We start from the raw sequence: 14,107 nt of genomic DNA, 5'->3' as shown, positions 1-14,107 counted from the left end.
TCAAGATTGCCTCATGTGATTAACGCGTTAAATAACGAGACAACTCGAACAATAGCAATGAAACCCGCAATTGCAATTACAAAATCGAATATACCCCTAAAGCGAGATTCCACAATTCAGCCTGTACTAGGTAGCGTCACGGTCCGGTATTTATATAAAGAAGGCGAGGCCGAAGGAGGCAGAAAAAGAGCAACCGACCCAACCTGGAGCGTCACAACTCACAAAATATCAGCCGTAACAAGATCGTCAGGAAGACCAGCGATTTATATCCTAGATTCATTGGCGCCTCAACGCCGATTTACCAAAGAAGAATTACAAATAGTCCCCGAAGATGCTCAACTACCGCCAGCGTCACTTATGTAGTTTACTCGAATTCGTCCTAGTTGAGATAATTTTCTTACTCTCGATACGGCTAAATATACCAAATTTGACCAAGAAATTCTATCATCGACGATCCAAACTTGTCCATCGACGGTCAATCCCTGCGACGAGTGTATCGTTGTTGCGTATCCTAATTTCCACGGTGATTTTTCTGCATTTATCGCGTCATTAACAAGATTAATATCAACGAAGATAATATCATTTAGGACCAAGTTTTTTTCTTTTCCGCATGGCAAAGTAACGTCGATATTTTGTCGTCGAGTATTAGCGGGCCTATAGCATAACGGTACCTGCAGCGTTGGAAATTTCTCGCAATGCAGCTTGAATAGCATTTCCTGAATAATATCACGAATAATTTTTCTGCTAGCAACGATCAAATGATCGGGACGCCACAAATTTAGAAAATCGTTCATCGGAGTCTCGTCGATTATTCTTCTCATTACGTCACACTGAATCTTATTCGGCTGTAATCGAATCAATTTCTTAAATTCGGTCAACAAAATATCTGTAGATCTATAATCAGCGTCGATTTCCTCGTAATAATCAACGAAGTTTCTGAGCCATTCGTGAGGAGATTCACCATCGATAGGATCAGGTTGGCCGTGATCTCCGCACATTATTACAGCGGTATTTTTTCCTCCCAGCCAAGCTAATATCGATTTTAAAATATCTAAATTCACTGTGCAAATCTCATCAAATATAATGATCTTGTTGATATATTTGTCTCCCATGCGAGCCGAGTCCCATGATCCACCGCTGTACTTGAAATAACTGTGATACGTGCACGAATTAACGCCACGCTGCTTTATTTCTCGCGCTAATCTATGTGTCGGTGTCAACACAATCATATCGGAGTTCGTAAATAAGTTTATTACTCGCGTTGTTTTACCGCTGCCACCAGGTCCATTTAGGTAAACGAATTTACTGCGTGAAATTGTGTCAAATGCAGATGCTGCCGCAGAAGATTCCAAAATTGAAGATTCTCCAAATTTACCTCGATGAAATTCATCGCGATCTTCAACATCAGCGTCTTCGCAATAATCTAGAATATCCTCGTTTTTTATTCTCCACGTCCCCCAGGAGCTACCATCGGTGATTAAATTTTTCAGCCTATCTTGTTATTTTTTATCGATATAAAACGAATCCGTTGCGACTCTTACCGCGATATCAGAAAATTTGTTTATCATCGAGAGCAAATTTATACTAACATAAGCGAGCATCGATGATCGTAAATGCGTATATTGCGCTGATTCTCCGTCAAGGTAGCTAATCACGGTACCTAACTTTGCTCCATCAATCATAATATTCTCTCTATTACAAAATATTCCTCGTGATACCGTATCGGCGATTATAAAATCCATCTCGGCGTCGTTGATAAATAATCTAGCGTGCCGGTGTTTATGATCAACAGATCCACCTTGAGTAAATTTGCCAATTATTTTTCTTCCTATATCTTTCGCGTTATCACAATCTGTCGGTAGCCACACATCGGTCTGTTTCCTATACGATATAATCGCCTCGCTCACCGTCAACGACACTAACATCGACGAATCCAGCATATATCTCAATAACACCGTAGGGACCCAGCGACGCTGAGATAAATGCCTACCGAACCAAATGTAGCAAATTTTATGTAAATTTTCAGCAAACTCGAACGACGTTACACAAGCGAATCCGGTCATGATAAAATCAGGTAACGGTCCGTTAATCGCTACTCTTGTCATCTCGCTGGTAGGATGGCCGAATTTAGCAAAATAATCTGCACAATCGCCATATCCAAGGAAACTTCCAGGATAACACGCGCTCATGTCAACGGAAATCATATCTTCGAAATCGTACTTGGTATTCCACAATCCGCCATGGCCGTATTCGATACAACTAAGTTGAATATCAGCGAGATATTCATTCCTCGTAGGCTTCCATGAGTTTTTTTCTCTAGCGGCATGAGCGGCCACAGACGGAACTGTAAAGCAATTCGTTAGCAACTGGTCGGGATTCGACGAATATTTCACCGCGAGATTTTTCATCGACTCGTGTAATATTTCGTCCCTGTAAATATCACCGCATGGTAGAATAAATTGATCGTATTTTTCTTCACTCGAAAATAACCATATCGATATTGGATCAGATGCGCTTAATTTTTTGATAAATCTGAACATGGCATCGGAATTATTATTCTCAACATCCGCCGTGGAAAATTCCACGGGATAAAATTTGACAATACGATCTCGTGGAAATATCATTACCGACTGTGACCACGCATGTGAATTGTGATCGACAATCTCGATTGGTGCTCCTCGGGATCTATACGGTGATGAGTATAATATTTCTCCCGATAACGTTTTCACCGTAATTGGAAATTTCAGTTTTTTCCTCAACGCAGCTACGTCATCCACCGATGCACCAATAGCGACAGTCTTCGCCCACGCATTAATTTTATCTAGCCTTAATAGTTTTAAACCAGATCCACGTCGGGCGTTTTTCATGTGCTCGATAACACGCTCGGCCACGCAATTTATCATTGGCGATTCTTTCATCGCAGGTAGGTTTTTTACGTCCGGATTGTTATTCAGCCGATAAATTCCATAAACAACTGCGCTGGCTGGATAGGATCTAGCATAATAAGGACCATCGATTCCAAGTAATAATCCGGGCTTAGAATTTTTATCGAGAACAACGTTTTTCTTACCGCCACGCACAGGATCTCGTTTATCGCGAATAATCCAGGTATCATCAGGCATTTGTGCAATAAATTTTATTCCAAAGATAAATCGCTCTTCCTTGTGTTCGTTTTTTATGTGCTCGATTATTTTCTTAGCTCGCTCCAGAGTCATCGTAGCATCAATAGAATTTGTTTTCCAAGTCGACCAAGTGTGAATCGCTCCATCGTCGAAAAATTATTTTTTCGCTCGGTCAACTTCAGGAATATTATATTCTGCCTCATCAAGATCAAATGCGTCCATCGATTATATTTTAGACATATGTTTAAATTATAATGAGTAAATGCAAATGGATACTAATCGGCTCAACAAAATTCTGTGACAAATCCTGCAGAGGCGATTATTGCGGTGCTCATATACATGCTATTCGGTGTGGCAGTAAAGGACCACAACGTTGCTTAGTTTGCCAAGTTGGCTCGCGAGGAAAAACTCGATTGTGTCTGGCCTGCGGAGGAAAAAATTATCGGGAATTACGACGATATTACGAAAAAAGATCTTCCTCCGTGATAACATGCGAAGAAGATTATATTAATCGATTCAAAGCAAATAACGATTTAGACATATAATTATTATATAATGAATCCAAAATCAGCGATTCCAGAAACAACAATGACACACGAGTTTAAATCTCATCCAACGATCGAGGGATACGAAGCGTCGTCTGATGGTGTCGTTAGGCATATCAAAACGAAAAATCAAGTCGGTAATGTTAATAGATCTGGATATCTCAAATTTACCGTCGGTAATGATAAAAAACGAAGATGTACAACTTATTTCTGTCACAGGTTCGTATACGAGTGTTTTCACGGACCAATAAAAATCGGTCTTGTTATCGACCACATTGACGGAAATAAACTTAACAACAAACTATCCAATCTTCGCGCGGTAACTCAAAGTGTAAATTGTAAATTTAATGGCGGATATCGATCAGCTAAGGCGGTAAAATCATTAAATCGAGAAACAAATGAAGAAATTGTATTCACGTCGATGAACGCCGCCGCAAGGTATTTTGGTATTAATCAAGCCTCGGTGCTACGTGCGGCAGAAAAAATTCAAAATGCAGCATTTTCATATAAATTCGGCGAGTGGATCAAATTTTCTTATATTCCGATAATATCCGATTCGGAAGGTGAAATCGAAAATTTTTGAAATTGAAGATTACAAAGCATAATATAAATGAATGAGGAGAATATAAATAACATCATCGAAGCCATCGAGGATTTAAAAAATAAAAATATAAATTTATCTTCGGATTTGGACGCAGGTAAAATCCGGTCCGAATTTGAAACGATTATCCAAGGGAAACTTGAATACAGGTACACGCTACCATCTGAATATAAGTTTATAAAGAAAATCCAAATTGCGATGTACCAATCGCTTGCGACTGTCAGCGATGATCAAATCGAGGATTTCGTTAAATTATCGACGCTGGTAGAAAAAGTTAGATCGAGTTTATCAGACGAGTACGAGTCGAGAAAAATTACAAGTTCGCGCGTCAGGCAGCTAAAAAAGCTGGTTGATGAAAGTAGAATCAAAGATTCTTGAATTAAAATCGAAGATTCTTAAGATTCTATCACAAAAAAAAAACAAAATTTCAAGAATCTTAAGAATCTTCGATTCTAATTCTAATTTTTATTATTTTTGTTTATTCATTTTACTGAAATTGTACAATTTTCTTATTTCTGACTACCATTTACCCCATCAAAAACATAAAATTACATAAATTGCACAATCTGACGGGTATTTACCCCAGCAGATTCACGAAATTATATAAATTACACAATTTGACGGGTATTTACCCCATCAAAAACATAAAATTACACAAATTTCTTAATTTCTCCGAGTTTTATTATTTTTTTTTATTATTTACTAAATTAATTTATTTACTGAAATTGTACAATTTTCTTAATTTTGACGGGTATTTACCCCATCAAAAACATAAAATTATATAAATTACTCAATTTGACGGGTATTTACCCCAACAGATTTACGAAATTATATAAATTACTCAATTTGACGGGTATTTACCCCATCAAAATTAAGAAATTTACTAATTTTGAAAAATTTCCTGGTTTTTATTTATTTTTTGGGCCATTTTTTCTGCGGGGTAGAACTTGAAGAATCTTAGATTCCAATTCTACGATCTCACCAGCAAGTTGATACTCAGTGTTTCCCCGCGTATATCAAGCAAATTTCCATTCTGGTCCGTCAGTTTGAAATTTATCTTCGACAATAATCGATTGTGACATCGCAGGTAAAACGGATTTACTGGCTCTTTTATTATCAAAAAACCCGGAGAGGCGCTAGGTGAAAACGAATATAAGATAAATCCCTGCTGTGCCTGCTCTGACACAGACGAATCCACGTTGTAGCTACCTTCAACGACGTCCGCGTGAAGATAAATCGCGATAACTTCCGTTATATTGACGATACCCGGCGAGATATGCCGTCCCCCTTCCGTTTGATCATTATTGTGTTTGAGAATTGATTCTGATTGTATTTTTTTAGTCCACGCGGCATGTAATTTCGGAAATAACTCATCGATGGTATCAGTGACGGATTTTCTCATTTTATCAACATCATAATCGGGAAATTTGAAATTTGGTAGCGTTTCCTCGGTTAATCCAAATACTCTCATGAATTTTTGTTTTTCTCCTGAATTTCTGATCAACGTGAAGCTGCTAATAGGAAGAACATAATCGGCAATTGATATATCATCGGTTATCGCCCGAATGAACATACCATGATAATATTCAACATCATTCGCGAGTTGATTTAAAATCTTCACGCGTTCGATAATTTCGCTACATGAACCTGATTTATTTAAGATGCATTCATGAAAGGATTCTCGTAGTAAATTTAATTGTAATTTATGTTCTTGATTAAATTCGTCGATGGTTTTTCTTACCAAGATACCATCTATGGGAAATATTATCCCGCTAATGTTGGTAGCGTCGAAGACTTCGACATTTGGAGGAATTTTGGGAAGAGGCAACCACGAGAGAATTCTTTCGTCCCTAAAAGTAAAAGCGAACATCACCAAGTTAAATTTGTGGCTATTCATGAGATTGATGGCATTGTGGATCAGAGGCTTGTGTTTGATATTTCCGTACCATCCTTCGTCGGTGATAAAATCTGATTTTTTTGGCTCCGGTAGTTCTGGAGGAGCTTCTTCGTGCCAACCTGGAATAATAAAATCAGATTTTTCTGGTTTTGCCAGAGGTGCGATTTCGGGCCAACCTAGAACTGTCCTAATCGATGACTGGTAAATATCGACGACATATGGCGATTTTACTTCGATTATCGATGACAGCGTTGGTTAGTGTGCTAATATTTTTATTCCTGGCTTATCATCGCCGGTTATATTCGATATCCTACTGGTAAGTTCCTTGTCGATTTGCTCAATTTCGTAACTGCCTGTTGGTATGCCAACGACGATCCAATCGGGAGTTCCATCGAGACGGTTTTTATTGGCAAAAACAAGCGAATTATTCGATGATAATCTACCAAATGATTTCGATCTAACATTGGGCCAGCTATTATAGACGCGTAACTGTGACAGCGCAATTTCCTTGACGCTAATTGGTATTGGAAAATCGATACTAAATTCTGGCCTGGTTGAGCTTGCCGATATCAGCGTTGTTATCGGCGGTGTCGTGTTTGTCACGATTTTAGTTAGTTCCGACATTATTGATATTCATTTGTTCAATCTCAGAGTAGATATTTACCATCACAGAAAATTCTAGATCGGATATAACTCCGTCGTTGAGACTCTCAGAAAGCAACGACGATAATTTCGAATACGCCTCGTTGACCTGGGATAGTTTACTCGTGTACAGAGATAATTTTTCGTTTGTGCATGAGGATATTTTTTTGCGATAATATTAAGAACACCAGCGATTGTTGTTGTCGACGAGATTATTATCGTTGCTACGATTGGTGCGATTGTTGTCACCGCGGATAAGATTATACCTGCACCGGCGATTACTGCGCTTACCGCGTATACAGCAACATCGATGGCAACTAATCTGCGCTGATATTTTTTTATTTTTGTTTGATATTCGTCGAGGAGTTTTTTTAACGAATCCTGCCATGAACGCGCCTGATTGTATCGGTAGTCCGATGCGGTCATTTATTATTAATTTTTCCAATCAATTATTGGAAATGGAATTCCGGAAATATATTCGAAAATTATAAAATAATTAGTTGGTTCCGTCGTGGATCTATCTGGTGGTTCTAGCTCAAATATTTCCATGATACCTTTTTCCAACAAAATATTTAAAAATCCGGAAAATTCATTGGATATGTGGTGCCATTTGTGTGACCTTGGTGTTATCTTGAATCCTACCTTGGAAAAAACGTATACTCGATATGCACCGGTAGATATCGGGGTGTGGTAAAACGTGTTATTTTCGGGGGTCCATGTATCTAATATCGTTCCCATCGTAAATGACATAACACCAGCAATATCTCTCTCTCTCAAATCCTCTGGTATGACAATACGTTTTAATTTATCAAGACTCACTGATGATATTTTTGTGTTAATATCGCTAATTTTTGTAGTTGCGTCGAGAAGTTTCGTGTTCAAATCTCGAATTTCTCCGTCGTACACAGATGTATCGACTTTTTGACTCGCCAATTAACGTACCACGTCAATTTCCTCTTTAATTTTAGTAATATCATCGTCGATTTTTTTCGTTTTCTCGCTGATATCATCGTGCGATGTTTTATCGCTTTTCTGACTCATTACGGTTTTTATCTCGGTAATGTCGACGAAAACGTTAGTGATGTCATTGCTGATTTTTCCTACCTTTTCGCTAAGATCATCGTGCGAGACTTTTTTCTTTGCTAGTTCGTTTGCGGCGGAGGAAGTATCGCTGAATTTTTTATATCTTCCTCGATTTTTTTACTAAATTTAGTCAAAGTATCGTCGAGTCTTTTAAGATCGTTATTTAGCCTGTTAAGTCTTTTTGTCACTTTGTCCTGAAGATCATCGTGTAATGTTTTATCGGCCTTCAGAAGCAACGTTGCTGATAGCTCGTTGTCCTTTTTTTCCACATCCGCGATATTAGCCTTCAGGGGTAACTTCGCTACAAAATCGGCGATATCAGCGATGGATTTTGATACCGACTCTGATAGGTGAGTAAATTGATCAATACGATCGTTATATTCGTCTCGCTTGATTATATCTGTTATTTTCACGTTGCTGGTTTGTAATCTTCCTTCGCGGCTCTGAAAAACAGCAACTTCGCCAGGATCTACCTCTGACAGCGATAGAAGATTATTAATATCCTCCCTCGTGGCGAACTTTGATAGATCGACGTCAGCTACTTCCTTCTTCCTGTACAGGAACCTTCCGTAAATATCAACCATGATATTTATCTACAGCGTATTTAAATACGATCCTATGATACGGGTCGGATGATTTTGAAATTGCATCAAGGACATTAATTGATTCAGGACCGCACATCGGTGGATCCATTAACGTCTGCGTCGGAAGTGTCGAATACCAAATCGGAATATTTAACTTTGACACGTAATCGATAAATTCTTTTGGTGGAGCTAGTCCGTACGAGTCAAAGTAAACAACTTCGCGAGGATTAATCGCGTAGGCGACCCAATGTGTGCCAGGACCGGTATTTGAATCGAGATTTATTATTCCTGTCTCGGTGGGGTTTGGTTTTTCTGGTAGTTGATCCCACATAAATACGCCTCTGAAAATTTTTTTTTTTTTTTTCTTTGCTTCGCTTGACAATTATAAATTTGAATAGGGCGCGCTAATCTTAGGCCGGATCCGTATGGGGGGCGTCTTAGATAAAGGCCGCTTCCCTTTTTTTTACCATATCGCCCTCCCATTACTTTGTGTACTAGTTTGTCGCCTACAGCTCCGGCCGCACCTAATCCTATCGCTTTTGCAATTGCCGGAAGAGCCCCGGATAATAATCCAGGAATAGCGGCTAGGAAAGGGAAAATTCCGCCCGTTTTGACCATGTCTCTGATGGCACCTATACTAAGATTCACATGAACGCCGGAATTCGCTGATTTGGCTTTGGTGAAACGTTCACGTTGATTTTTAGTTAGCGACAGTTTGTTAGGACCGCCCTGAATTTGATCTTTTTTCAGGGTTAATTTCACACCGCATCGCTTTGCTGTTGCTGTTTGGAGTTTTTTCATCTGACCCGGGGTCAGAGTTACGCTGACGTGTTCGTATGGCATATTAATAATCGTTTAATCTAAATTTAGAAATCTTCGATTTTAAAGTTACATTTTCTCAACAGGAGCGTCGATGATTCTCATTCTGCCACTAATTCCTTCCAAGATCATTGTTCTATCGCTGAGAATAACCGCGATCGCTTTGTGATTACGTCCACCTGTGTTAATTCTGGCTTTGAAATGGATATCGACAACGGATTGTTTTACCAAATCAAGATGCTCCAGGGAAAAGTAGTAGATAGGATAGTGAGTATTAAAATCCAACTGTGATATTTGCAATCCGGTATCGATATTTTGATCACGACCCATAAAACACAACAAGCGATGATATGCGCGAGCCGTTGAATGATTTTCAAAATCAATTGATATTTCCTCGGATGGTTCTTGTTGGCCATTTACTCTCAACGACACATTTGTTGCTCCAATGTGATCAAATATCATGTGACTGTATAATTGATGATATTTTTCGGTACGCAAAAAAGCGATAAAGATATGCCTAGGTGCAGAGGTACCCTGCTGCGATGCAATACACCAGGTAAAATCGCCATTAATATTGATATTTGTGGAATCTGTTGTTGTTGTCAGCCAAGACATAACAGATTTACCGCCTTGGTTCATAAATGACAATAATTTTTCTTCCTCGATTATTGATGGAGTTATCGCTGGCATCCACAAGGTAAATTTGAGTAATTTTACCTGGCCGCCATTTTGCGCGACGTCATTGGGACCTATCACGCCAGTAGCGTAATCGATAGCACCTTCTCGCCAGATAGCATCGTTGCTATTTTCCTTTCTGACAAACGTAACGGTGTGTTTTGCTCCGTAGATAATTTTCCTGAAATGCCTGCAAAATCCGAATATATGGGATAACGGAATAGCACAAGAGAATCTTCTGTTACCTGGTGCTAGCATAGACTTTCGCGTGGCAAATCCGATATTGTAATCAGGATTAATATTAATTATCATGGTTTCGACATTTGCAGGAGCAGCAGGAGCGGCGCGATCGTTGGGCTGTCTGATAAGGAACGGCCTATTATCGGGACGATTAGAATTATCCTTGGCAAACATCATACTAGGGCCAGCTGATCTAGTAAAATCATCCGAGTATCTAGCTAGACCTATAATCATCGTTGCTAAGTCAACATCATTAGTAATTGACTCAATTTCTCTTCCGTCGATCATGTAAGTGGCACTCTTGAATAATGCCATAATGCCGTTGTTAACAAATCCGACCCTAAAATCTGCTGCATAGGCGGTATTATCCGTTTTAATAACTTCCCCGACAACTTCAATATATGCCTCAGATGGAAGAAAATATCTTGTTGTATCGTGAACTTGAATTTCCAAACGATTAGGTGTATTTGGTTCAACTGCATCGTATGAGAAATACTGAAAATCACGCACGGAGGTGTCCTTGCCTACAGGCTCGTCCATGTCGAACACTTCGTTTGACACTTGTGCGAACATTTATTATTAAGAATTATCGTCTAAAACGAAGACCACTACCCGAAATAAAACTTGTATTTGCAACTTCCTGTACTAGATCATTTATTTTTTTATTTGCTGCGTCGTTTATAACTTTACTAACATCAGCGGCCATTTCGCTGGTGCTAGGTAATTTGACAGGCTGCTTTTTTTTGCGCATTAAGTTTGATATTTTGCTTTTGACAACATTGAAGCCTTTACTGGCCAAATTACCAATACCAGAAATGACAGTCTCGCCAATTTTTCCTATTGCTTTTGATGCGAATTGCTTAACTGTGGGTCCGATTTTAAGGACTACTCGCGTGACGAGGCTTTTAACGATATCGCCTAATCCATTGCCGTGAATATATTTGTATACGGGCAGTCGAGAGTTAACTATGCGGACCTGTCTAGGTCTGCGCTGATGTTTGTGAACAATCATGTTATTTCAATTATGTTGTTTTAATCGATGAGTTCGTCAACGAGCTCTTTGTAAATGTGAGAGTTAATAACACCACCGCGAAATAATCGCTGACAAATATCTGAGGCCTCGTTGATTATTTCATGAGAGTTATTTCCGGCTCGTTTTCCTCCTATTAATATTTCGAGGCAAGACACATCGTTGACGACGCTGTCAGGACAAACGGTATATCCGCTTCCTATTTTAGCATCTTGTGGTGGCGGCGTGCTTGGTCTTGGATCTTCCCGTGGTAACCCGCTTTTTACAGGATATCGTGATAATGATAATCGTCTTTTCCTTTCCATTTCTTCATCGACCTCCTTTTTAAAATCTGAATATCCCACATCAAGTAAATTCATCGGTTTTCCTAAACTACCAAAATAAATTAACTGTGGCCATGTTCCTGGTCCGAATGAATCAATGTACTCTTCTTTCAAGAACAATCTTTTATTTTCTGGAGAATAATTCGCAGCAACATCCAACCTAAGATATTTGTCTTTGAGATTACTAATTCTTTCTTTTTTCAAATAAATATCAGCAGGTTTACTATAATCAACTTTTTCTCTTAAACGAGATTCAATTTCTTCCTCAGTTGATAATCGAACTCCCTTGTCCGCAGGTGGTTCAAATTCGATTGGAGGATATATTGGTTTCCGGTCGCTCTCGTCTTTTTTCTTTGTTTTTTTCTCTTTTTTCTGAGGTTGACTTCTTTCTTTTGGTCTGGCCCCTAATTCCTGTGGTTGAATATCTTCTTCCAATTCCTGTGGTCGAAATTCAAACTCCTGTGGTCGAATATCTTCTTCTTGTGGTTGAATATCTTCCTCCTGTGGTTGAACTTTTTCTTTTGGTTTTGCTTTTCTTCGTGAAGATTTAGCCTTTTCTTCTTTCTCCTGTCGTCTTTTTTCTTTCGCTTGTTGAATTTCTTCTTCCCTTTGTCGCCTTCCTTCTTCCGCCTGTCTTCTATTATAATTATACGTTTCCTTTGCGGCTGTTAAAAATCTTCTGTAATATGGATCCGTTTCTCTCGCCTGTGATTTTCCCGAGTAAACTTTATATAACATATTATACCAATTTTCACGGTTTGCGTATCTTTTTTTCCCTATATCAGTCAGATATCTTCTTCGAATATCAAAATAATTTTCCGCAAATTCACCAAATTGATCTATATTACTATACAACGTCGAGAGCGGCTGTGATATTATTCCCCATCCCTCCTCGGTGAAATTTTCTCTTAAATTCTCGAGATGGAACGCTTTTCTTCCTATAGGTGGTTTTCTTCCTCCAGGTTTTCCTTTACTTATTTTAAAACCAATTGCAGGGGTTCCTCCTCCTGGTTGTTGCCCGTGTTGTTGTGCTAGTATTGCTAGTCGTTCCGGTAATACTCGTGAGTGTTCCTCGATACCTTTCAACATGGGAACAATTCCGCGTTTCCTGATATCCGGACCTTTTTCGTCACCGTATGCGATTCGCTCGGTTGTTTCGGTAACTGGCTTTAACCATTTTGACGATATCTCGGTAATTCCATATTGCGTATCTTCGTAATCACGAACATTTTTCTTGAATAATTTTTTTACTGGAATAAGTTTCTTTAGTGCCGCTAATTGTTCTCGCGCTAATCTAGCAGAATGAGGCTCTCCAACTGTACTAGTTTTCGAACTCATATTATTTTCAAGTATATCATTTTAATGTGACGTAAAATTGGCCAAAGCAGCCCCACGTTGCAACAAAAAACAAAAAATTATTCCCTGACTTTTATTTTTCCTGTCTCGGATGCTATATTTTATGACACACCGGCGCGACCACCCGATGCACTCAGTCTGAAATGCACGAAAATTAGCTTTCGTTGAAGGCGTTATTTTTGAATTCTGAGGCTTCTACGGAGAAAGTTCTCGTAGGAAGCTTTATTTTGGCTGGACGCACTGGTCTGTTCAACTTCCCTGCTGCTCTAAGAACTAACAGGCACTCATAAGAAGTACTAACAGCCACTCAGAGAAGAACTAACAGCCACTCAGAGAAAAACTAACAGGCACTCAGAGAAGAACTAACAGGCACTCAGAGATAAACTAACAGCCACTCAGAGAAGAACTAACAGCCACTCAGAGAAGAACTAACAGCCACTCAGAGAAAAACTAACAGCCACTCAGAGAAAAACTAACAGGCACTCAGAAGAAAAATTAACAGCCACTCAGAAGAGAACTAACAGACACTCAGAGGAAACATTAAGAGAGAATAGGCACTTATTAAAGACGATGAATTTTCTTAGTATTTATGGATAAATAAAAACATTTTTATCATGATACCAGCGACTCAAACAATAAAGAAAAATAACGCTTTGTATTCAGTATGCTAAGACTGTAAGCATCATTGATCTTTATCTGTGGAAGTTTTATCAACACCGTTATTGCTAAGGTACATAATTGAAGAAGATTATGGTTAATGTTCAGTAAGTGCACACTAGAAATTTGTGGTACAGCTATTGAGACTTTGTCTTGTCTAAAATAGTATTTTACAATCAATAAATATTGACTAATAGAATGTGAGCAAAGTGAAACAAGTCAATATTTAGGATTTAGTTCAGGTATGAATATTTTTGACAAACACCCAACAATGATAGAGTATAATTCATTCATACTTGATATAAATTGAAATGAAGTCATATTTGTTACAGCAGTCTAATATTGCAATCCAAATGTGATCAAATGCTCTTTAATCACATATGCGTTATTCTGGCTCAGATCCAGTATAGACCATGATGAAATGTTGAATGTTATGTACGGGTGATATGTCATTACTCTTTGAATATTGTTTACAGTGGGAGAGTTGATAGCTGCCACCAGAGGAATTAAATATATAAACATTGAGCTAAGTG

The 14,107-nt window shown here is 38.7% G+C and overlaps 1 protein-coding gene across 5 annotated transcripts in view; it reads left to right on the top strand.

The window, feature by feature from the left end:
- Positions 1–14,107, top strand: part of LOC149789940 (uncharacterized) — a 108,217-nt gene that overhangs the window by 76,074 nt on the left and 18,036 nt on the right. The gene's annotated exons all lie outside the window — the stretch shown is intronic.

The sequence above is a fragment of the Sinohyriopsis cumingii genome, chromosome 10, assembly GCF_028554795.1.
Source record: "Sinohyriopsis cumingii isolate HCF-2022 chromosome 10, ASM2855479v2, whole genome shotgun sequence".
Taxonomy (NCBI): domain Eukaryota; kingdom Metazoa; phylum Mollusca; class Bivalvia; order Unionida; family Unionidae; genus Sinohyriopsis; species Sinohyriopsis cumingii.
The sequence above is the reverse complement of the archived record's forward strand: the minus strand, read 5'-3'. Positions and strand labels throughout refer to the sequence as shown.